The 26994-nt window shown below is 39.6% G+C and overlaps 1 protein-coding gene and 1 pseudogene across 2 annotated transcripts in view; both read right to left on the reverse strand.

The window, feature by feature from the left end:
- DCLK2 (doublecortin like kinase 2) overlaps positions 1-26994 on the reverse strand; it is a 275022-nt gene that overhangs the window by 175269 nt on the left and 72759 nt on the right. The window lies entirely within an intron of this gene.
- LOC307185804 (heterogeneous nuclear ribonucleoprotein A3-like) lies at positions 6423-7557 on the reverse strand (annotated as a pseudogene). Its single transcript has one exon. The product of its transcript is annotated as a heterogeneous nuclear ribonucleoprotein A3-like (transcript).

The following is a 26994-nucleotide window of genomic DNA, read 5'->3' on the forward strand; positions in this document are numbered from 1 at the left end:
TCTAAGTCTATCCATGTTGCTGTAAATGGCAGTATTTCATCAAATGTTAGAATCTTAACCCTGTGATTCTCTAGCAAACAAATACCCAACCCATCTAAGGAAGTGGGCTAATTTTTACCTTTCTGCTTAGCTCACTTCTCTAGGGTGTGAGGGTGGAGAAAAAACTCACGGGAGTCAAGCTCACGATAATCTGTTTCCATCTAATTAGAATTAATTCACTGATCTCATTGGCTAATTTTTCAGAAAATACAAGGTAAAAATCATGTCATTTTTGAAGTGGCTTCTGAATTTGTTTGCCTCATGAAAAGTATAGAACTTACTCAAAAAACTCCAGTCGAAACTGTCAACATCCTTACTCCGTAATGTTTCTGACACCTTGAGTACTATTTGAACATGTGGGGCTGACGAATTATAAGTAGAGATAAAATATTTAGAGTCATTATTTTGTTTCATGTCTTGAAAAAACAGAAATGGTGGGAAGGACACAGAAGAAGGAGTCAGAAGAACAGAAGGATAATCTTGGCTCTGCCATTTCCTAGTCTCTCAAGCAAATCACTTAACCATTCTGAACTGCAGTGTCTTTATTTAACAAAATACAGATGATGTGTTTTCTCAGTGGTATGGTTTAGCAATTCTGAAAAAAAATTGTGTATTCTTGGCATGAGCAAGTAGGTCAGTATATTGAGGATAAGGGGAGTCAGGTTTTTCATTGTAAGAAAAGGGGGTTACAAACAGGAAAAGGGAGAAACAAGAAGGAACCCTGGAATGTTGGGTTAGTACTGGAGGTATCAGGATGAATTCATTTTAGGAGAGCAAGAGTGACAACGAGAGAACAAGAGAGAGAGAGAGGAAAACAATCAGAAAAAGAAAAGGAGGCAGAGGAGGAGAGGAAAGGGGGAGAAGGGAGGGAGGAAGGAGGAACGAAGGAAGGAAGGAAGCTAGGTAAGGCTGATTCTAGCATTGAGTAGGAAAAGAACAAGATTCCAGATGTGCCTGGAATAACTTCATGTGCCCCAGGAACCAGGCAAACTGAAGTCCCTGAGAATCTGCAATAATCTTGGAAAGGGATTGGACCATGTGGGTTGGGTGGCTTGAAATACTTATATCTGAATCTCAAAAGACCAGGTTCCAATCTGAACTAAACATAGGGAGGCCAAATTAAGGCATTCTAATGATATTATTTCCCTTAGATTTCCCAGATCTGATGGGACCAAGACCTTTGGGTCTTCCTCTATGTTATCCCAATTATCATGAAGTATGATGTAAAGCAAAAGAAAAAGGATTTGATTATACCACTTTCTATGTTGCAGATAATTCTCACTTGGAACACAGTGGAGCTACCTTGATTCTTAATTTCCATTGCATCTACTCGCCAAACAATTTTAAGATTCAGTGATGGCTTCTCACTACTCTTAGAAGAACAGTCAGACCCCTTACCATAGTCTGTAAAGCCCTGTACAATGTGGTTCCAGCCTTGGCACTCAGACCCAGCCCCATATGCCTTGGCCACTCCACACTACACTGACATGTCCTTAGGTTAAGCTTTGTCCTCCCTCAGGGCCTTTGCTTATGCTGTTCCCTCTGCTTGGGATGCTCTTCTCTACCCTCTTTGTTGAGCTAACTCCTATTCTTACTTGTAATATCAGCTTAAAGTTCGTTTCCTAAAAGATGCCCTCCCTATCCTACTAGTCTAGGTTTCCTAGTCTTCTCCTTTTACATATTTAACAAAATTGACATTTAAATATTTGTTTTTACAATTATTTGTTTTATTTCTGACTCCACACAAGATTTATAAGCTTTATAAGATCAGGGATAAAACAGTGCCTTGCTAATGGTAGGGGCTCAATACTTGTGGAAGGAAAGAAAGTCAAGAGAGAAATAATTCATTGTGTTTGTGCCATAATGTTACTTCTGGAAAATGTTAAAATTTCTAGGAAGGTTTGTTTGTTATATTATTTCACTTTTAAAATAATTATTATTCTATATTAAAATCATTACAAATGGAAATATTTAAAATTAGTATGTGGTACATATATACAATGGAATATCACTTGGCCATAAAAGAGAATGAAATAATGCCATTTGCAGCAACATGAATGGACCTAGAGATTATCATACTAAGTGAAGTAAGTCAGAAAGGGAAAGACACATATGATATGATATCACTCATATGTGGAATTTAATTTTTTTAAAATGATATAAATGAACTTATTTACAAAACAGAAACAGACTCACAGATTTTGAATTTAGGATTACCAAAGGGGAAATGTGGTGGGGAGGGATAAATTAGGAGCTTGGTATAAACATACCCACACTACTATACATAAAATAGATAACCAACAGGGACGTACTGTGTAGCACAGGGAACTCTACTCAATATTCTGTAATAACTTATATGGGAAAAGAATCTGAAAAAGAACAGATACATGTATATGTATAACTGAATCACTTTGCTATACACCTGAAACTAACACAAAATTGTTAATCAACTATACTCCAATAAAATTTTAAAATAAATAAAATAAAATTAGTATTTCACCCATAATTTTAGTTTATCTGTTGCTTTCTTTACAATCATGAACTCTAGTTTTACAGGCACACAAAGTATTGTGCTGGTAAATGTTTAGCAACTGGCACTTTAAGTGTGGGTCTAACATGAACATTGATTAATATTTTCATTTACATTAATGCTTAAGACAAAAGAGTGATAATGTAAGATCTTCCCTCATTTGTCAGTGAGAAGAGCACATTTTTTGCTAAGTTTTCAAATACTGGCAAAATATTGCCTCAGTTTTTAATTCCACTTACAATGTAAGGACAACAGATTGGACACATTTCAAGTTTAATAACATTATTAACATATTCTCTACCACTTTCTTAAGTCTAGACAATCAGCATGACAAAAATAACCAACCCTGATTTGTAGCATTTGCCAGTCTCCATGGTGTAAATGCTGCCGTCATGGCCAATTTCAAACCATCCATGAGGTACCAAATAACACATGTGCCGTAGTGGCCAGCACTACTATACAGATAGCTGTTTAATTTTTCATAATGACCGTGTTTAACAACTGGCTTGCAAAATCCCTGAAAATGTAGCAGTTGGTTCTCAAAATCCTATGATAGGGCTTCCCTGGTGGCGCAGTGGTTGAGAGTCCGCCTGCCGATGCAGGGAACACGAGTTCGTGCCCCAGTCCGGGAGGGTCCCGCATGCTGCAGAGCGGCTGGGCCGTGTGAGCCGTGGCCGCTGAGCCTGCGCGTCTGGAGCCTGTGCTCCGCAACGGGAGAGGCCACAACAGTGAGAGGCCCGCATACAGCAAAAAAAACCACAAAAAAACCCTACAATACACGTCAGCTCCAGCACATCACTGTGTATCCATCCACGCATGTACATACACAGTGTGTGCATATAATTTTACTGTAGACACAATTTGTGTTCTACTTTTTCCATTTGGTTTTATTTCATTTTTCCATTATTAAATTTAGTAGTCCACTCATTGGTATACCAGAAATATATTTAAACCTACCTCTTTTGTTAGGAGCTTAGGTGATCTGTGGTTTTAAATTATAATCTATATTAAATATATGTGTACATTGTAATTTTTTCCTCTGTAGAAATATGTACCTGAAAACACTTTGAGGAATGGGAGTATGGATAAAAATATTTTTATGACTTTTGCTCTTGTAATGATCTAGAAAGATCCACATTTTATTTAGTTGGTATTTCCACATACAGAAATGTTCCCATGGCCCCAAGGTTTAGAGGGAAATTTATAATCCAGTAGCATTGTAGGACCACATTGATCACTGACATCAAACTTACCCTAAGTAATAATGGTTATACTGTAAACAAGTGCTAATGTTTTTATTTGTTCTGGGGAAAGAGACAGTGCATTAATATTTTGGGGGGGTGTGGAGAAGGCCACATGGGGATCATGACCAGTTTCACTGCAGTCATTGTCACATGACCTACATTAGCTAAATGGCACCACCAACCCAATGTATAAATGTCTTCTCTTCCCTGAGATTGATTCTTCTGGGTTATGACTCTTCTCTAGTTCCTGTAAGAAACTAGTCCCAATCCTGCCCCACACCGCAGACTTCACATAACACGGCAACTTCAATATACTCAGGCTGTTCTTGGCTTGGCTTTGAACCACTTGTCACCACCTTCCCTCAGAATACACTCTGTCCTCGTCCCCCTGCTTGCCTTCTGACTGAATCGCACTTTTCCTCACTTTCAGCCTTTCCTGATGCCTGGAAATGTCTTGCTGGTTCAGATCATAGGGCATACCAGACCCAGTTTGGTTTCTCTTGTACTTACACCACACTGGAGGAACTTGCATAAAAACCACTTGTGACTGATGGAGCGTTAGGACTCTCCATTACAGAGTCTGTCTTCCTCTCCTGCTCTTTCTTACGGTGCAAACATGCATGTGTTCAGCTAACAAATATTTATCTCAGATGCAGCTGGGATAGTGTGAAAATAAGATAGACAAGCTTGATGCTGTAATAGAGCTAACATTCCAATGTGGAGAAAAACAACTAACAAGCAAATGCATAAATACCCAAAACTTTCGGATAGGGTCATGACTATTAAAAAAAGAAAAGAAAAAGAAAAAGAAAAAGCATGTAGAGCAAAAGAGGACCAGGTGGGTGGGTGGGGCACAATATCAGATGAGTTGGTAAGGGGTCTCTGAGGCAGTGGCACTTGAATGCCTGAATGGCTAATGGGGCCAACCAGATGACGCCTGAAGGGAATAATACTACAGATGGAGGGAACAGCAAATGCAAGAGATCTAAAACAAAAATGAGCCTGATGTGTTGAAGGAGAAGAGGCCCAGTGTGGCTAAAGTGTAGCTAGAGAGGAAGAGGGTAGTATGAACTGGGGTCATAGATGTAGGCAGAGTCCACACCACAAAGAGCCTTATAGGCCATTTGATTTGATTCTTAGTAAAAGTGGAAGCTATTTAAGGATTTGGGGTTGGCTTATATTTTAAAGTGGGATGAGGGAGTTTGGGAGCAGGTAAGTCAGTTCTGTGGCTAGTTCTGCAGTCCAGGTGAGAAATGATGCTGGTTCTGAACTTTGCACTGTGGGAGCAGCTGTGGAGCTGGAGGGAAGTGGACAGGCTTGGAATATGTTTAGAAGTGGTGCTAACAACCCTCTACTTATGAACTGAATGTGTGGGTGCAAAAGAAGGCGCGGAATCAAGAAATAGCAGTATTTGGGTCTGAGCAACTCTGTGTAGATGGTTATTCATTTACACAGTGGGGGAAATCTGAGTAGCAGTCGTTTTTTTTGTTGTTTGTTTGTTTGTTGATTTAGAAATCAGGAGTGTCATGCTGAACATTGCCGAATATGAGATGCAAAGTGTTGATGTGGAGTAGACACAGATCAGCATAAGTGTGGAACTCAGAGGAGAGGTCAGGGCTGAGGATATAATTTTAGGAGCCATCAGAATAGAGACGATATTTAAAGCTGGGGATTGTATACACTGCCTTGGAGGGAGTGTGTCATCAAAGAAGAGGGCAGGGGAGAAGGAACCAGCAAAGAAGATTGAGAAGAAGTAGCCACTGAGGGAGTGGGGACACCAGGAGGAGTTAGTGGGTGGTGGAGAGCAAGAGGAGAAAGTGGTAAATGGTGTCGCATGCTGATTAGAAGTAAAAGAATGTCAAGTTGGGAACGTTTCACGAGCTGTGGCAATTTGGAAGTTGGGGACTTTGACAAGAAGAGTTTCAGGGGGGTGGCGGTGGGAGAATACTGATGGGAGGACAGTGAGAGGAGCATGAATATAAAGTACTTTTATTTGGGGGGACAAATTTTGCTGTGGAGATGTGGCAGAGATACTACTTGCCTTCCTCACACCTATCTTCCCCTTTTACTTTAGAAGCAAAGCCTCTTTACCTTGTCTTTGCTGCCTGGAACAAAGGCTTCATTTTCCAGCCTCCCTTGTAGTTGAAGACTGAAATGTGGTCCTAGGACTAGGTTCTTGACATAGTATTTCTAGGCAAGCTTCTTTTTTTTTTTTTTTTGAAAAGTTAAAAATTCCTTAATTTTTTATTCCTGGTACTGCTACCGAAATTTACAGGGCAATATACCTGATATAATGAAAAGAAAAAGAGAAAGGCAAAGCTACAACAGATAAAAGAGCTCAGGAATGTACATCTAATTGACACTACATTGCATTCATCAGTAGCTGCACTTTTTGCAAACTGTGGCCATGAACAGTTGTCCTGAACAAGAAGGGTTTCCTGTTTAAGCTGCAGTAACTTTTCCGACTAAGGATCATCGTTCCTTCTGTGGCAGAGTTTTGCAGTTCCTCTAATGCATTTGGGACGACTGTCTCAAAGTAACCTGCAGCTTTCCTGACAACTCCTTGCTCTCTCTCCTGCTAAGAACTGTAGCCCTTTTCTTTGGAGTTTCTAGAAACTTCTGCTGCCCTATCCACCACTTCCACCACCAGATCCATAGCCACCACCATAGGGACTTCCCGCGCTTCTTCCACCAAAACTGCCCCCCTTCATTGGTCCATAATTTGACTGCTGTTGTCCACTATAATTTCCAAAATCATTATAGCTCCCACCACCACCATAGTTAGCTCCAAAATTTCCTCCTTCATTGTAACTATCATATCCTCCACCACTGCCACCATATCCACCACCTTGGTTTCCATACTCTGGCCCACCACCACCATAGCCTCCTCTACTACTGTAACCAGGACCACTGCCATAGCTACCACCATCGCCTCCAAATCCATCATATCCACCATCACCTCCTCCATGACTACCTCTGCTGCCACGACCTCTACCACCATAGCCTCCTCTTCCACCAAAGTTTCCACCACGGCCAGTTACCTCCACTGCCTCCAAAGTTTCCTCCATGACCCACAAAGCTGCCGGATCCACCTCCACGACCTCTTTCTGATCCAGCAGACTGTATTTCTTGTTTAGAAAGGGCCTTTTTCATGTCACAATTATGCCCATTAAGAGTGTGGTATTTCTGAACAACAATCTTATCAACTGTATCATGATCATCAAAAGTTACAAAAGCAAATCCTCTCTTTTTTCCACTCTGCCTGTATTCCATAACTTCTATGGTTTCAATCTTGCCATACTTTTCAAAGTAGTCTCTCAAATTATATTCTTCTGGATCTTCTTTAATACCCCCAACAAAAATTTTCTTCACTGTTAGATGGGCACCAGGCTTTACAGAATCCTCTCCAGAAACAGCTCTCTTTGGTTCCACTACACGCCCATCAACCTTGTGTGGTCGAGCACACATTGCTGCATCCTCCTCTTCAACACAATAGTAAGTCACAAAACCAAAGCCCCTGGAACGTTTTGTTTGGGGGGGTCTCTCATCACCACACAATCTGTAAGTGTGCCCCATTTCTCAAAATGTTCTCTTAAGCTATCATCTGTAGTTTCAAAGCTCAGACCACCAATAAACAGTTTTCTCAACTGTTCTGGTTCCTCTGGATCAAGGACCTCCTCCCCCCGCGGCAGCGGCGATGGCCAGAGTCGGGCTGGGGCGACTGGGCAGTGGTTTTACCTCCATTTTGAGACCGGACTCGCCTAGGCAAGCTTCCTAAAAGGAAGCAATTCAGCTGGGAGGAACACCACTTTCACGTTTTTCCTGCTGCCTGGAATGTGGGGTGTGATGACTTTACCTCAAGAGCAGCCATCCTGAGCCATGAGGTAATTTAGAGCACAACATCCAAATCCAATGCAGTGGAAAAAATGGTAGAAGGAGTCTGATCTCTGATGACTCAATGGATTGCCTGTTTTTGCACATCTTTAGTGTGAGAGAAGAAACACTTACATGTCTTCCCCTCTTATGTTAACCAAATCTGTTCCTAATTAATACAGAATCAAAGCAAAGAAATGGGTTGTGGGTTGGCAATAGGCATGAGGTCAATAGATGTTTTGTTTGCTTGTTTTTAAGTTGAATGATTCACTGGGTAGGAATTAGATACTCTGATCTATTCTTTGGAAAAATTCCACAGTTATTCAAGATACCTGTTATAAAAGTTTTTGTTTCTGGATTTAGATTTAGTGTATCAGTCAGGGTTCTTGTGTCCAAGCTATAGAAACTGACTCTGGCTGGTTTAAGCAGAAAAGGAAATGCCTGAAGGCAATCAGTGCCTAACTGAATTGTGGGTGGCTGGGAAGTCAGGCTTGGACAATAGGTAGAAAGAGGCAGGCAGGACACAGGACCACAGATGCAGTCATTTCATGGAATCAGTCTGTCAGGGACACCGTAGCCATTGCTGATGAACTCCGGATGCCCCTTCTGCCCACACCACTCCTGGAGGCTGAATGCTATTGCCAAATAGATTCTCTGCCACCATCCCCTCCTTCGTTGTGTCATAAGTGCCTTCTTCAAAATCTGTGATGGAGTAACTGATTGACCTAACTTATGTACCCTTCTAGCTGCCAGGGAAGCTGGGAAAGAAATATTCTGGCTTTTTTAGACCTCTAGAGTGAGAGGTGCCTCCTACAAAAAGTCATATAGGGGTTCAGATGCCAGGTGAACAAAGAAATAATTAAAGATACCAGCAAATATCTACTACGTTTAGTTTCTTAAGTATTATATTATATTATATTTAGTATTCATTTAAAAAGTTGACAGGTAAGCGACACATACCATGGTAATTTCAATGTGGATTTTTAGGTCTATTTGGATTATGTAGTGGTGTGGGCAGAAGGGGGTATCCAGAAAGATAAGTATTTAAAACTGCAATAAATTACTAAAATATACAGAAAAAAATCAAAGGTACATTTGAATGGTAAAATCAGCTTCTGTGTCAGAGGCCTATTGTTAAGATAAGGTAAGAAAATGTAAATGTAAATGTCAAATAAAAATATTTTGAAAGAGTAGAGTATACCTGTGCATGTCTTTTGAGTTCAGGGTTATGTCTACAGCATGGAAGGACAATTGGCAAATTCATCCATTATTTTTGTAAATTTTCTAGCATTAGCAATTTACCATTTATTTAGTACTTACTCTGTGTTTGGCATTGTGTGAGGTACACATATTTTCTTATTCTCACGACAACCCTTCAAGTCATCCCCCCTCTATGGCTACAAAAATTTAGGTGCAGAGAAGCCAAGTCACTTGCTAAAGGTCATGCAGCTGGTGAATGACATAAATAGGATTTTAATTCAGGTTTAATGAATGAAACGTGGGTACAGTTTAGCAAAGGAGTGCAGTAGGGCACTTAAGGAGCTCCAAAGCCTTATCCAGGTTAATTCACTTCAAGAATCATCCCAGTTTATACATTAATTAGGAGACTCTAGATGCTAGCTAGAGTTCCACATGATTGAGGTAAACGTCCATATGATTTAGTATCTTAGATGGCATATGATGATCAGCAGCAAATATGACCTGACAGTTTGTCCTTATCTATTGAAATATCTTCAGCTTTATGTTGGTAGATGTGACAATTTCCACGTACCTCAAGCTGGAGATTTATAAAAAGTGGATTTGGCCCAAATTACCGAGATGCATGTTTATGCTCATTAGATTTACCCACTTACCTTGTTAGTGGGTCAAACAATTAGTAGAATAAATAATCAAGTTTCTAGTTTAATTAGAATACTGTCCAAACATATTGAGGGAGAAATTGACCAGAAATTCATCATATTTAAATGCATATTGAGTGGACATGTTGCCCTCTCATTTTGCATCTATATATCTGATTATAGAGATTATATAAGATTTATTTTCAGAATTTTATTGTCTTATAGTAGAACCTGATAATATGAATCATCATACTGGATAGCGTTACCTTCATGAATTAAATTAAAAAAATTTCTACTAAAGGAAATAAAAAGGACAGAAATACATTAATTCCTGTTCCATAATGACACAAGAGGGAAGGCTTACTGTTGGATAAATTGAAAAGGAAATGGTCTTTGGAGAGATAAAAATGGAATTTGTTACCTTTTAAGAGGATGTAGTTTTTTTTTTTTTTTTTTTCTCTCTGCCTCTGATTTAATGCTCTTATTCAATTGTGACAGTGAAATCTATTGAAAGTGACTTTTCCCTTTCTTGCCAGTGGAGAGGAGGTGCAGGTTCCTAAGCCTCTGAGGGGGCTCCCTGCATCTTGAGCTGGAGACAGGGCTTTAGTGGGTTTATGGAGACGCTGAAATCATATACAAAATGTTGAATTTAGGAATGTGTGAGTGTTTTTGTGGGAAGAGGTTCCTCCCTCTGAGGAACCTCCCTCAATTTCCACCACTGACTCAGAGAGGGGTGTGGCCCCTAAAGGGTAACCAACACTGCTGCTGAGTGGGGATCCTGTTGCCTGAACACCAAAGCAGACACGTTTGCTCTAAGTCAAAAGGGTTGCTTGAGAGTAGGTGCAGAAATGGCATCAGGATGGTATTACTTGTGATCATAAATAATAAACACATTGTTTTCAAGCATTTTGATACAAAAAATGCATTTAAAGAGAACTTTACAGTTATTAGGTCACTTTTATCTGTATTTATTCAATTAAAAACCACAGTAATCCTGTGCTAAGGCTAGATAATTAAAATTATCTTCATTTCACAGCCAAGCAAATAAAAATACAGAGGGAACAAAACCAATGACTTGTTCTAGAGATTGGAAGACTCACAGAGGTGAGCACCCTTCCCAAAGTATTTGGATTAGAAGTGGGTATCTGACTCAAACTGGGTCAGTCAGAAGTCCTTGTAAGAGAGGTTGGAAGGGTGACCAAAAATCAAATTGTTTGCCCAGCAGGGCTCTGGGGTGTTGGTCTTCTGCCTATCGTAAATAGCTAATCAGGAGGAGGAGGGCTAGGGGTGAAGGGAGAAGGGGCAGGGGAGGTGGGAGAAGTGTTTTGGAGTCCAGATTCAGGCTCTTGATCTGCCCCAGATCCCTGAGACAGACTTGCATCTGTGACAGAGTTTGGAGCAGAAGTTGCATAGACTAGAGAAGACACTTGTCATTTTTATTGGAAAATAATGCTTGAAAATGAAGTAAAGAACTCATTGAACATAACTCTGGTAGAAGTCGGGCTTTGCAAGAATCATGTGTTTGCAAGAATCATGAAATAGCAAGCAAAAAATAATTTAAAGGAATCCCAATCTTGGGTCTCTTGGGGACAATTTACAACCCATAAGAACATCTTTTAAAAAGCCACTTTCAACCTGATTCCTAGCTCCTCAGGCCTATTTTGAAACGACTCACAATGACAAATTAAAAACTCCCACTTACACTTCAACATGTGTGGATTTATGTCTCATTGTTTTCACTCCCCCCACCCCCTCTTGTTCTTTCCTCTCCTTATCTTTATTACCCATCACAAAAACTTGGAAACTTGGGAGGTGTAGGGAGGAAATTGAAGTTTTGAGAGAAACTGGTAATATTTACATGTTAAGAGATATCACTCATGCTACATATGTTTATAATAAACTTCTGGTTTTTGCCTAAACTGATATGAGCTGGTTTCTATTATTTCTAACAAAGAGTTCTAAGTAATATATTCATGGAGATGGTGGCAGAATTGAGGCGAGAACTTGGGTCTTTTGATTTAAAATTCCTTGTTCTTTTTGCACACCGTGGGTCTGTCTGCATAGTCTTCTACTGCCAGAGAATTGAGGATTCCTTAATCCTCTGAGTACTTTTAAAACAGTTTTGGATTTCTTATTAGTCTGTGAACTCCATGAGGGTAGGTATTGTGTCTGTCTTGTTCACTTCTGTATTTTCAATGCCTAACACATTGCTGATGTGTGAAAAATTGTTGGTGCTCAAAAAATTATTGAAAGAATGAATGAAGCCTCCATCTTTATTTTGTTTTTTAAAATTGTAATCTTATTTACATTTGTGGAGTATCTTGACAGAAAATTGTAGTAGATGAATATGAACTGTATAAATACAATTGCTATCAAATCTGCCTTTCAGGATAAAATATTAAATTTCTGATAATTCTTCATTATTGTTTCTGTTTTTTTCCCCTTTGTGGTTTATATCTCAAGGGAAACTTTTCTAGTTAACTGTGATTTCTGTTGAAAGCTCTTTACTCAAAGAGGGCAGTCGGTCTTATCTTCAAGTTAAGACTTCTGGTTACATGTTAACGCGAAGGGGAGTGGAAGCTAATTTTGCTAATCAGAAACAGCTATAGTTACATAGCTCAGGCCCCAAATTATGGTATGGACAATGGGGAAAAAGATTGATGAAACAATATTTCAAGCTATGTTTTCTACACATATTGCAATGAATTGCATTATGATGAATACAAATCATAATAGACTTGGTTGAAAGCCCAATAAGTGTGTTGTGTCATAGTGACAATTGCATTGGGCTGTGAAAAATCTTCCTTGAGATTTGAAAAATCCTTGACTTCTTGCTCGTATAGCCTAATAACATTTGTAGCAGAAGCAACTTAACCTTAATATCTACTTTATTCTTCTAAGAAATACCTTTCTGACCCATACCCGCAAAGGAACTGAATTTCTTCTCCCAGGAATTCAGGACTTCCTGCCTCTCTCCCTACCACTCTTTAGATCTTGGATTCAGAAGGAGGTAGGCATAATATTCCAGGGGCATGAAGGTAGGCACGGTATCCTTCTTGATCTCTCAGACTGGGTTGAGTTGTTCAGTATGGAGCAGAGAGTGGTCTGGACTGAAAGATCAGGTTCAAAACTTACCTCTGGGACTTCCTAGCTTTGTGACCTCCAGCAAGTAAATTACTTTTTCTGATAATAAATTTCCTCAACTGTAAAACAGGAGTAATGATACCTTTACAGGTTTATTGCTAAATGAGGTGATACGTTAAATACCCGGTACATGTTGACCTCCAAAAAGGAGTGCTTTCTCCTTTTCCTCCCCAATAACTCTCCTTCACTCAATTTTGTGCCTCCATGAAGAAAAGCCTGTGACTTTCACTAAGCCTTCTGAGGTTTTTCTCTGAAAAGATACCTTCCTTTGACTCTTGGGAAGACTTGCAGAGACTGCAGAGGCTCACCTCTCCCCTGCATCTGTGTCTCTGGGGCACTGGGGCTCTACAGCCTGGTGAGCTTGCAGGGAAAACATCATGTTCAGAACTCTCCAATGACCTTGCTCACTCAAGCCCTTGAGTACCAGGTTACAGGCAAATGGTCAGCCACGTTGATACCTATTCTACTTTTCTTGTATAAGGAGCTGATAAAGTAGCATAGGATCATGGATTACAACAGGCGATGATTGAGTGAAAAGGTCATCTTTTAAATATTTAATAATAATTTAGACTTGCATGTTAAGATAATTTTCCCAAACTAGGATAAATTTTTAATAGAAAGTGGGTATTAGAGCAAGGCAAATTTTACATCATGCCAAAAAACTTCATTTAGATCATTTTCACACACAAGTAAATTATATTATTGATAGCTATGGCTTATTATACCTGCTAAGATATAAGCAAAAAGTTTAACCTCTTAATGGAATGGAGTCACTAATTCCCTCAGATTCCATGATTCTTTATAAAAGGGGAGAATTGACTTTTGACTTCTGCAGTATATATTTTCTGCAAGTTAATCTCCTTTCTACCTTGGGTAGCATGGCCAAACATCTCGGTTTGCCCAGGACAGTCTTGTCTGGAGACTTTTGCTGTGGTTTAATTATTAATATACTCCCCCCTCCCCACCACACACACCAAATGTGGTTTGAACAATGCGATTTTATGAGTATGTTAACCTTGAAGAATTACATTTGATATTTTTCCTTTGGAATTTCAGAAGTAAACTTGAAATTTCAGTTTTACCTTTAGAACAGGAGTTCTATGGATAGAAATCAGAATTTGAGGGGTCTGTGAACTTGGATAGAAAAAAGTATGCTTCTATTACATCTAACTCTAATTGCCCTTCAATTATGAATGCAGGTGACAAACTACAGCAGTGCAAGGTACTCCTGTGACTTTGTTACCAAGAAAAACCACAGCTATTTTCATATCACATTATAGCTATTACAAATTTACAAAATATCACTCACATTCATTGTTACTCCTGAATTAGAAAGATCACATGAGATCATAACCTTCATGTTTACAGATACTGTGCAATGTTGCTGGCCAGCAACTGGTCAACTCTATACTTTCACCAAACATCAAATCATGTAGTTCTACAGTGATATCCCAGACATTTATGCTGCTTTACAGAATTACTCATCTACGATTGTTTGTTGATCAATATGAGGAATTAGTTCTTAAATTTTTGCAAAACTAGACAGTTAATTTATTTATTTTTATTTGTTTATTTTTCTGCGGTACGCGGGCCTCTCACTGTTCCGGCCTCTGCAAAGCACAGGCTCCGGACGCTCACGCCCAGCGGCCACGGCCCACGGGCCACGGGTCCAGCCGCTCCGCGGCATATGGGATCCTCCCGGACCAGGGCACAAACCCGCGTCCCCTGCATCGGCAGGCAGACTCTCAACCACTGCGCCACCAGGGAAGCCCTAGACAGTTTAAATAAGAATTCTTAACTCTCTGCAAGGCAGCAAAGCCTTTTGAATACAGCACATAAGTTCTATTGTCACCTTAATGGATACTCTTAAAAATCTCCTTGCTAACTGTCAGTCAGTGCTGGAGTGGATGAAGATGAGATACAAAATTCTCTGTCAATTTCTTTGAAAAGAGAAATTTGCAAACATCTGGAAACATTTCAGAAAGTTTTACCAGTTATTTTATCTTGATGGCATCAAAGTTGAACCATGGACTATTATTCTTTTTTCTTTTTGATATAAAGTATATTGAGAGGATGAGGTAGCCAAAGGGGAATTCATTAGTTTTAGGTTAAAAAAACACAAAACAAAACAAACAAAAAAACAAAAAATCCAGTTCGAGTTTAATTCAAAAAACCTTGGAGAATTCAGGGGTTCCTTGACAGAAACTATTCCTATCTTGTAAAGTAGCTTAAAAAGCTTTAATCCATTTACAAGGATTTACATTTACAAATCAGCATTTTCAACACCTGTAACAAATAATAACTAAAACAATTGACATCAGTTGTTTATCCAACATGACATGCCTATAGCTTTTTCAAAGAGCTCTCCAGAGTTTAATGTTCTTATTCAATCTAGCAACAGCAGACTTCCCACTGGTTAAGTCTTTGAAGGTAAATTTATTTTTAATTTGTTTATATTTTAATGTATTTTAAAATTTAACACAATAATAAAAAACACATAGCATTGTATTACACATTTGTCTTTCAAAGCTATTTTGACAGCCATGTTTCAGTGTAATTGGTTTCTCTTGTAATCCTGTGTATTTTATTTTTTGCATTAAAAAACATTTTTCTGAAAGGGATCCCTGGCTTGATCAAATTGTCTCTATATTGCCGACAGGGTCCATGACACACATAAAAGGTTAAGAACTTTGGCTTTGGGGAATTCCCTGGTTAGGACGTGGCGCTTTCATTGCCGAGGGTACGGGTTCGATCCCTGGTCGGGGAATTAAGATCCAGTAAGCCAAAAAAAAAAAAAAAATAGCGTCAGTTCCTGTTGTCTATGGCTTGACAATTTCTGAGCGAAAAAATGGGATTCCTTGTCCAGGCCCACAATCACGGACCATTAAGATTCCCTGGCCTTGTTCCTAAGCAGAGTCCACAGGATTCTAATAAATAACTTAATTTAAAACAAAACAAAACAAAAAAACACACAGAACACTGGCTTTGGAGCTTCATCTCAAGGTAGAAACTTCCAGGAGGCATAATAGGCGTAGTTTCATTTATTCACTGCACAGAATTGTGAGGTCTTGGATATGGCTGGAAAGGACTTTGAATGGAACACTTTCTGTACAGACTCATGTATGCATTACATCAGCAAATGGTTAGAAATGATAAGTACCACAGAGAAGTACAGGTAAAGTTCTAAGGATGGTCAGAAGAAAGATCATTATCAGAAATAGCAGGGGACACATGGAAGAAGTGGTACTCCTGCTAGTGGGTGGGATGGGTAAAATCTGAATATTACAAGTGGGAATATTCATGCTAAGTTCATCCATAGGCCATCCAGACCACAGACCTCAGAGCCACCCTTGATTTCTCTTTCTCCTCATCCCTGCATCTGTGATCAAGTCTTGTCACTTAGGTCTCCATCCTATTTCTTACACCCATTCCTCCTATTTATCCCCTGGGTTATTGCCTGGCTTCAGGCTTATTACCAGAACTACTGGAATAGCCTACTACCTGGACCTCCATCTCCTTTCTCAAATCCTTTCCACACAGGTTATCCTAACTGCAATGACAATAATAGATTATTTGTTTGCATCAGATGTTAAAGAAATGTTCAAATTTTAGTATTATATATATGACGTAAGCCCCACGTTAAAATGGGGATTATTCATATACAACATGTATGTTAAAACTGAAGAGGATGCACTGGAGCAGTAGTTATCAATCTTGGCAACACATATAATAATCACCTACAGAGCTATTAAAAGGTCCTAATCCAGGAGCCTCCCTCCCAGGGTTCTGATGTAAATCCCAAGCAGACAGAGCTCCTGAACTGCCATCTCTGTTTCTGTTTACCTCTCTAGTTTTGACATTTATCTGCTCCACCTTATACCCTATCAAACTGCTGGTGTTCCTCAAATTCCCATGATGTCCTACTTGCGATACACTTTTCCTCCTGGTCTAGACATTTTTTTAAAGTCTCAGCTCACCTTTCCTAGGGAGAATTTTCAGTCTTCTCCAGGTAAACTGGTCCACTCTCTCCTTTTTGCCCCTCCTCTGATCTGTATGTCTTTGTATCATAGCAACGATATAATTTTGCATGTGTTCCTCTCTTCCCCTCACTACCAAGGGCATTGGAAAGGAAGCCATCTCCCTCGTGTCATTTTCACAAACATATTTCCAATGATTTTAAAACCTTGCTTGCACAGCTACTACTATATAGAAATATCACACTTAAGATGGAATAAAATTTAGGTTTTTTCTATATTTGCTTCTGTAATACCTTATTTATCAACCCCCTTTTATATTAGTGTAAGTAATAAGATCCTGTTTTTCTGTGACAGACATATATGTAATAAAACATGCATGAGAACTCAACTGGGAATTTTGAGAAATGTATCCCTCTCATTAATTATTTTAAAATCCCTCTGGAATCATTACAAACACGGCATGATAAAGTTTCTCTCAAAGTAAAATTAAGCCCAGATGCCAATCTTTTATTTTCCTTGGGAGTTTCGCATCAACATAAACCAGAAAAGCGGCAGCTGCTGCTTTTACAAGTGGTAGAATCCCCTGGCATATGGGACTGGCCCAGCTTTGGACCCTATGGAGGCTGTGGGAGTAGTACATTCTGAGCGTGCATTTGCAATTCTGGGCAAAATATGCAAAAGGGCTTCTCAGGAAGAAGTCTATATTTGCATACTCAAATTAGATCCATACAAACATGAATGCCTCCAAACCGGTTTCCACGTCAAATCAACACCCTCTGGCAACACTGATCTATCTTGAATAATAACCTCTAACTTGAAAATTGAACCTTAAATTTTATGTTATTTCTCCTATTTCTTCGTGATTTGCAAGTCATTAATCACAGTCTGGAAAAAATCAAGTTGTCACTGATTCTCTTACATACCCTTAAGGATACAGACCCCTCAAATAATTAAACGTAGGGGAAATATTTTTATTTCTTTTTGTTTGTTTGTTTGTTTGTTTTTGTTTTTGTTTTTGTTTCTTGCGGTACGCGGGCCTCTCACTCTTGTGGCCTCTCCTGTTGCGGAGCACAGGCTCCGGACGCGCAGGCTCAGCGGCCATGGCTCACGGGCCCAGCCCCTCCGCAGCATGTGGGATCTTCCCGGACCAGGGCACGAACCCGTGTCCCCTGCATCGGCAGGCGGACTCTCAACCACTGCGCCACCAGGGAAGCCCTTTATTTCTATTTTTAACATCTTTATTGGAGTATAATTGCTTTACAATGGTGTGTTAGTTTCTATTGTAAAACAAAGTGAGTCAGCTATATGTATACATATATCCCCATACCGCTCCCTCTCGCATCTGCCTCACACCCTCCCTATCCCACCCCTCACAAAGCATCGAGGTGATCTCCCTATGCTATGCGGCTGCTTCCCACTAGCTATCTATTTTACATTTGGTAGTATATATAAGTACATGCCACTCTCTCACTTCGTCCCAGCTTACTCTTCTCCCTCCCCATGTCCTCAAGTCCATTCTCTATGCCTGCATTTTTATTCCTGTCCTGCCCCTAGGTTCTCCAGAATCTTTTTTTTTTAGATTCCATATATATATATATATATATATGTTAGCATAGGCTATTTGTTTTTCTCTTTCTGACTTACTTCACTTTGTATAACAGACTCTACGTCCATCCACCTCACTAAAAATAACTCAATTTCATTTTTTTATGGCTGAGTAATATTCCACTGTATATATGTGCCACATCTTCTTTATCCATTCATCCATCGATGGACACTTAGGTTGTTTCCATGTCCAGTCTACTATAAATAGTGCTGCAATGAACATTGTAGTACACAATTCTTTTTGAATTATGGTTTTCTCACGGTATATGCCCAGCAGTGGGATTGCTGGGTCATATGGTGGTTCTATTTTTACTTTTTTAAGGAACCTCCATACTGTTCTCCACAGTGGCTGTACCAATTTACATTCCCACCAACAGTGCAACAAGGTTCCCTTTTCTCCACACCCTCTCCAGCATTTATTGTTTGGAGATATTTTGATGATGGCCATTCTGACTGGTGTGAGGTGATACCTCATTGTAGTTTTGATTTGCATTTCTCTAATGATTAATGATGTTGAGCATTCTTTCATGTGTTTGTTGGCAGTCTGTATATTTTCTCTGGAGAAATGTCTATTTAGGTTTTCTGCCCATTTTTGGATTGGGTTGTTTGTTTTTTTGTTATTGAGCTGCATGAGCTGCTTCTAAATTTTGGAGATTAATCCTTTGTTAGCTGCTTCATTTGCAAATATTTACTCCCATTCCCAGGGCTGTCTTTTCATCTTGTTTATGGTTTCCTTTGCTGTGCAAAAGCTTTTAAGTTTCATTAGGTCCCATTTGTTTATTTTATATTTTTAACATCTTTATTGGAGTATAATTGCTTTACAATGGTGTGTCCATTTGTTTATTTTTGTTTTAATTTCCATTTCTCTAGGATGTGGGTCAAAAAGGATCTTGCAGTGATTTAGGTCATAGAGTGGTCTGCCTATGTTTTCCTCTCAGAGTTTTACAGTGTCTGGCCTTATATTTAGGTCTTTAATCCATTTTGAGTTTATTTTTGTATATGGTGTTAGGGAGTGTTCTAATTTCATTCTTTTACATATAGCTGTCCAGTTTTCCCAGCACCACTTATTGAAGAGGCTGTCTTTACTCCATTGTATATTCTTGCCTCCTTTATCAAAGATAAGGTGACCATATGTGCGTGGGTTTATCTCTGGGCTTTCTAACCTGTTCCATTGATCTATATTTCTGTTTCTGTACCCATACCATAATGTCTTGATTACTGTACCTTTGAAGTATAGTCTGAAGTCAGGAAGACCGATTCCTCCAGCTCCGTTTTTCTTTCTCAAGATTGCTTTGGCTATTCGGGGTCTTTTGTGTTTCCATACAAACTGTGAAATTTTTTGTTTTAGTTCTGTGAAAAATGCCATCGGTAGTTTGATAGGGATTGCATTGAATCTGTAGATGGCTTTGGGTAGTAGAGTCATTTACACAATGTTGATTGTTCTAATCCAAGAACATGGTATAGCTCTCCATCTGTTTGTATCATCTTTAATTTCTTTCATCAGTGTCTTATACTTTTCTGCATACAGGTCTTTTGACTCCTTAGGTAGGTTTATTCCTAGGCATTTTATTCCTAGGCATTTTATTCTTTTGTTGTAATGTTCAATGGGAGTGTTTCCTTAATTTCTCTTTCAGATGGTTCATCATTAGTGTATAGTAATGCAAGGGATTTCTGTGCATTAATTTTGTATCCTGCTACTTTACCAAATTCATTGATTAGCTCTAGTAGTTTTCTGGTAGCATCTTTAGGATTCTCTATGTATAATATCATGTCATCTGCAAACAGTGACAGTTTTACTTCTTCTTTTCTGATTTGGATTCCTTTTATTTCTTTTCCTTCTCTGATTGCTGTGGCTAAAACTTCCAAAACTATGTTGAAGAATAGTGGTGAGAATGGGCAACCTTGCCTTATTCCTGATCTTAATGGAAATGCTTTCAGTTTTTCACCATTGAGTACAATGTTGGCTGTGGGTTTGTCATATATGGCCTTTATTATGTTGAGGAAAGTTCCCTCTATGCCTATGTTCTGGAGGGTTTTTATCAGCAATGGGTGTTGAATTTTGTCAAAAGCTTTCTCTGCATCTATTGAGATAATCATATGGTTTTTATCCTTCAATTTGTTAATATGGTGTATCACGTTGAATGATTTATGTATATTGAAGAATCCTTGCATTCCTGGAATAAACCCCACTTGATCATGGTGTATGATCCTTAAAAGTGCTGTTGGATTCTGTTTGCTAGTATTTTGTTGAGGATGTTTGCATCTATGCTCATCAGTGGTATTGGCCTGTAGTTTACTTTCCTTGTGACATCTTTGTCTGGTTTTGGTATCAGGGTGATGGTGGCCTCACAGAATGAGTTTGGAGTGGTCCTCCTTCTGCTATATTTTGGAAGAGTTTGACAAGAAGAGGTGTTAGCTCTTCTCTAAATGTTTCATAGAATTCATCTGTGAAGCCATCTTGTCCAGGGCTTTTGTTTGTTGGAAGATTTTTAATCACAGTCCCAATTTCAGTGCTTGTGATTGGTCTGTTTATATTTTCTATTTCTTCCTGGTTCTATCTCAGAAGATTGTGCTTTTCTAAGAATTTGTCCATTTCTTCCAGGTTGTCCATTGTATTGGCATATAGTTGCTTGTAGTAATCTCTCATGATCTTTTGTATTTCTGCAGGGTCAGTTGTTACTTCTTTTTCATTTCTAATTCTATTGATTTGAGTCTTCTCCCTTTTTTTCTGAGTCTGCCTAATGGTGTATCAATTTTGTTTATCTTCTCAAAGAACCAGCTTTTAGTTGTATTGATATTTGCTATTGTTTCATTCATTTCTTTTTCATTTATTTCTGATCTGATCTTTTTGATTTCTTTTTTTGTGTGTGTGATAACGCGGGGCTCTCACTGCTGTGGCCTCTCCTGTTGCAGAGCACAGGCTCCGGACGTGCAGGCTCAGTGGCCATGGCTCACGGGTCCAGCCGCTCCGCAGCATGTGGGATCTTCCCGGACTGGGGCATGAACCCATGTCCCCTCAGCAGCAGGCAGACTCCCAACCACTGCACCACCAGGGAAGCCCTATGATTTCTTTCCTTCTGCTAACTTTGGGGGTTTTTTGCTCTTATTTCTCTAATTGCTTTAGTGTAAGGTTAGGTTTTTTATTCGAGATGTTTCCTGTTTCTTAAGGTAGGATTGTATTGCTATAAACTTCCCTCTTAGAACTGCTTTTGCTGCATCCCAAAGGTTTTGGGTCATCGTGTTTTCATTGTCATTTGTTTCTAGGCATTTTTTGATTTCCTCTTTGATTTCTTCAGTGATCTCTTGGTTATTAAGTAGTGTATTGTTTAGCTTCCATGTGTTTGTTTTTACAGATTTTTTCCTGAAATTGGCATCTAGTCTCATAGCATTGTGATCGGAAAAGATCCTTGATACAGTTTCAATTTTTGTAAATTTACCAAGGCTTGATTTGTGACCCAAGATATGATCTATCCTGGAGAATCTTCTTGAGCATTTGAGAAGAAAGTGTATTCTGTTGTTTTTGGATGGAATGTCCTATAAATATCAATTCAGTCCATCTTGTTTAATGTATTATTTAAAGCTTTTGTTTCCTTATTTATTTTCACTTTGATCTGTCCATTGGTGAAAGTGGGGTCTTAAAGTCCCCTACTATGATTGTGTTACTGTTGATTTCCCCTTTTATGGCTGTTAGCATTTACCTTATGTATTGAGGTGCTCCTATATTGGCTGCATAAATATTTACAATTGTTATATCTTCTGCTTGGACAGATCCCTTGATCATTATGTAGTGTCCTTCTTTGTCTCTTGTAAGAGTCTTTATTTTAAAGTCTATTTTGTCTGATGTGAGAATTGCTATTCCAGCTTTCTTTTGATTTCCATTTGCATGGAATGTCTTTTCCATCCCCTCACTTTCAGTCTGTATGTGTCCCTAGGTCTGAAGTGGGTCTCTTGTAGACAGCATATATACGGGTCTTGTTTTTGTATCCATTCAGGCAGTCTATGTCTTTTGGTTGGAGCACTTACCATTTAGATTTAAGGTAATTATCGATATGTATCTTCCTATTACCATTTTCTTAATTGATTTGAGTTTGTTATTGTAGGTCATTTCCTTCTCTTGTGTTTCCTGCCTAGACAAGTTCCTTTAGCATTTTTTATAAAGCTGGTTTGGTGGTGCTGAATACTCTTAGCTTTTGCTTGTCAAGGATTTGATTTATCCATCAAATCTGAATGAGATTCTTGCTGGGTAGAGTAATCTTGGTTGTAGGTTTTTCCCTTTCATCACTTTAAATATGTCTGGCCACTCCCTTCCGGCTTGCACTTTAAATATGTCTGGCCACTCCATTCTGGCTTGCAGAGTTTCTGCTGAAAGATCAGCTGTTAACCTTATGGGGATTCCCTTGTATGTTACTTGTTTTTCCCTTGCTGCTTTTAATATTTTTTCCTTGTATTTAATTTTTGATAGTTTGATTAATATGTATCTTGGCATGTTTCTCCTTGGATTTATCCTGTGTGGGACTCTCTGCGTTTCGTGGACTTGATTAACTATTTCCTTTCCCATATTAGGGAAGTTTTCAACTATAATCTCTTCAAATATTTTATCCGTCCCTTGCTTTTTCTCTTCTTCTTTTGGGACTCCTATAATTTGAATGTTGGTGTGCTTAATGTTGTCCCAGAGGTCTCTGAGACTGTCCTCAATTCTTTTCGTTCTTTCTTCTTTATTCTGCTCTGCAGTAGTTACTTGCACTATTTCATCTTCCAGGTCACTTATGCACTCTTATGCCTCAGTTATTCTGCTATTGATTCCTTGTAGAGAATTTTTAATTTCATTTATTGTGTTGTTTGTTCATCATTGTTTGTTTGCTCTTTAGTTCTTCTAGGTCCTTGTTAAATGTTTATTTTCTCCATTCTATTTCCAAGATTTTGGATCATCTTTAGTACCATTAATCTGAATTCCTTTTCAGGTAGACTGCCTATTTCCTCTTCATTTGTTAGGGCTGGTGGGTTTTTACCTTGCTTCTTCACCTGCTGCATATTTCTCTGTCTTCTCATTTGGCTTAACTTACTGTGTTTGTGGTCTTCTTTTCACAGGCTGCATGTTCATAGTTCCTGCTGTTTCTGGTGTCTGCCCCCAGTGGCTAAGGTTGGTTCAATAGGTTGTGTAGGCTTCCTGGTGGAGGGGACATGTGCCTGTGTTCTGGTTGATGAGGCTGTATCTTGTCTTTCTGTTGGGCAGGACTGCGTCTGGTGGTGTGTTTTGGGGGTGTCTGTGGACTTAGTATGATTTTAGGCAGCGTGTCTGCTATTGCGTGGGGTTGTGTTCCTGTCTTGCTAGTTGTTTGGCATGGGGTGTCCAGCACTGGAGCTTGCTGGTCATTGAGTGGAGCTGGGTCTTAGTGTTGAGTTGGAGATCTCTCGGAGAGCTTTAGCCGTTTGATATTACGTGGAGCTGGGAGCTCTCTGGTGGACCAGTGTCCTCAACTCGGCTATCCCACCTCAGAGGCTCAGGCCTGACACCTGGCTGGAGCACTAAAAGCCTGTTAGCCACACAGCTCAGAACAAAAGGGAGAAAAAAAGAAAGAAAGAAAAATAAAATAAAATATAGTTAATAAAATTAAAAATTAAAAAAATTAAAAAGTAATTAAAAAAGAAAGAAGAGAGCAACCAAAACAAAAACAAATCCACCAATGATAACAAGCACTAAAAAGTATACTAAAAATAACCCAGACAGAACCATAGGACAAATGGTAAAAGCAAAGCTATACAGACAAAATCACACACAGAAGCATACACATACACACTCACAAAAAGAGAAAAAGGAAAAAAATATATATCGTTGCTCCCAAAGTCCATTGCCTCAATTTTGGGATGATTCGTTGTCTATTCAGGTATTCTAGATGCAGGTTACATCAAGTTGATTGTGGAGATTTAATCCGTTGCTCCTGAGGCTGCTGGGAGAGATTTCCCTTTCTCTTCTTTGTTCGCACAGCTCCTGGGGTTCAGCTTTGGATGTGGCCCCGCCTCTGCATGTACGTCGCCCTCTGGCACCTGTTCTTCGCCCAGACAGGAGGGGGTTAAAGGAGCGACAGATTAGGGGGCTCTGGCTCACTCAGGCTGTGTGGGAGGGAGGGGTACGTTATGTGGGGTGAGCCTGCTGTGGCAGAGGCTGCCGTGATGTTACAACAGCTTGGGGCGCGCCGTGGGTTCTCCCGGGGAAGTTGTCCCTGGATCACCGGACCCTGGCAGTGGCGGGCTGCACAGGCTCCCAGGAGGAGAGGTGTGGATAGTGACCTGGGCTTGCACACAGGCTTCTTGGTGGCTGCAGCAGCAGCCTTAGCATCTCATGCCTGTTTCTTGTGTCCACGCTGATGGCCGCGGCTTGCGCCGGGCTCTGGAGCTCATTTAGGCGGTGCTCTGAATCCCCTCTCCTCGTGCACCGTGAAACAATGGTCTCTTGCCTCTTAGTCAGTTCTAGACTTTTCCCCAGACTCCCTCCCGCCTAGCTGTGGCGCACTAGCCCCCTTCAGGCTGTGTTCACGCAGCCAACGCCAGTCCTCTCCCTGGGATCTGACCTCCAAAGTCTGAGCTCAACTCCCAGCCCCCGCCCACCCCAGCGGGTGAGCAGACAAGCCTCTCGGGCTGGTGAGCACTGGTTTGCACCGATCCTCTGTGCAGGAATCTCTCCACTTTACCCTCCACACCCCTGTGCATGTGCTCTCCTCCGCAGCTCCGAAGCTTCTCCACTCCACCCCCGGCAGTCTCCGCCCGCGAAGGGGCTTCTAGTGTGTGGAAACCTTTCCTCCTTCACAGCTCCCTCCTGCTGGTGCAGGTCCTGTCCCTATTCTTTTGTCTCTGTTTTCTCTTTTTTCTTTTGCCGTAGCCAAGTATGTGGGAGTTTCTTGCCTTTTGGGAGGTCTGAGGTCTTCTGCCAGCGTTCAGTAGGTGTTCTGTAGGAGTTGTTCCACATGTAGATGTATTTCTGATGTATTTGTGGGGAGGAAGGTGATCTCCACGTCTTACTCCTCCACCATCTTGAAGGTTTCCTCCGGGGAAATATTTTTAAATGAATTTATTTCCCAAGTAAATGTTCTGCTGAATTTTTAAAATCTAGTCTTATCACTGTTGAATTATGTAGTAAAGTCATAATGAAAAATGAAAAATGTCAATTATATAAGAATTCGTTCTTTCTATATGCTACTTTAAAAACATGATCAGGAGACCCCTACATCAGAATAAAATGCAGATTCCTGTCCCACTGTTAATGAGGAATTTGCAGCCCCGGTGATTTCTATGAACCATAAAGTTTGAGAACTACAGCTCTAAATCATTTTAAAAATTACACACTCCGGATAAAACGGCTCTTTAAATTTCCCTTTTCGTACTCTGCTGGGTGCAACTCTAGCTTCTGATGACATTTCTATTTCTCATGCTGAGTTAGCCATATTTGTCCCTCAAGATCTAATATTGACAGTCAGGGATTTGGCTCCATGTGACCAAAGACAGAATCCCATTATTATCAACCTCATAATTGGTTCTTTTTCTTTCTTTCTTTTTTTTTTTTTTTTTGGAATTTGACATCTTTAACTTCAAATCCTGCCAATGCAGGGGACAAGGGTTCAAGCTCTGGTCCAGGAAGATCCCACATGCCGCGGAGCAAATAAGCCCATGCGCTACAACTACTGAGCCTGCACTCTAGAGCCCACGAGCCACAACTACTGAGCCCACATGCCACAACTACTGAAGCTCACGTGCCTAGAGCCTGAGCTCCACACCAAAGAGAAGCCACTGCAATAAGCCTGCGCACCACAACAAAGGGTAACCCCTGCTCGCCACAACTAGAGAAAGCCTGTGTGCAGCAACGAATACCCAACGCAGCCAAAAATAAATAAATAAATTTTTAAAAGTATGGTTATTCTCGTTTAGTCAGTTGTATTCTTTTAGCTACAGCAAGAACTGGTTTTTTAAAAAGTCTATATTCAATATCTTGTTAATAACCTATAATGGAAAAGAATCTGAAAAAGAATATATATACACACATACATATATATATATATATGAATCTCTTTGCTGTGCACTTGAAACTAACACAACATTGTAAATAAACTATATTTCAAATAAATAAATAAATACAAGTCTATGTTTCAACGTTACCATTTTCATGTCTGTCAAATCCCCACCTAGATTCCCTTAGAAAACATTTGGATAATAATGGTAAATGCCTGCAAGAAGTATAATTCTTTAGTACAGAAATCCTTTATTATTATCACTTTCATAATTTTAATTGACTTTTCTCTTTAATTCCACATGTATGTCCATTATATATTCACAAAGTTTCATTTTTATCATTATTGTCAAGTAGTTTATAACAATTGTCAAAAGGCTGTGAAGTGTTTAGATGATCACAACTTTATAAATATAACGTTTCTTTCTTCTTCTCTTGGGTAACATGCCTGGAATTACATATTCTCAAAAGAAAAGACTCTTCATCGTCATAATTACATACACGCTCTGAGGAGAAACCAGGGTACACCTACCTAGCAAAACAGCACTCAGTAACAATTTCACTGTTCCTGCCAAATACTCTAGGTTGTGGTAATTTTCAAACATTGTATAAAATGACACACATTCCATAAATGAGGTGTGATTAAAACATAAGACAAGTCACACATGAAAACAGCTCTCACTACTTTATGATCACTCCTCATACATAATCTTAGGCAATCAGTCATGGAATATAATTTTTTAAA

Source organism: Stenella coeruleoalba (assembly GCF_951394435.1).
Source record: "Stenella coeruleoalba genome assembly, chromosome: 4".
NCBI classification, from domain to species: Eukaryota; Metazoa; Chordata; class Mammalia; order Artiodactyla; family Delphinidae; genus Stenella; species Stenella coeruleoalba.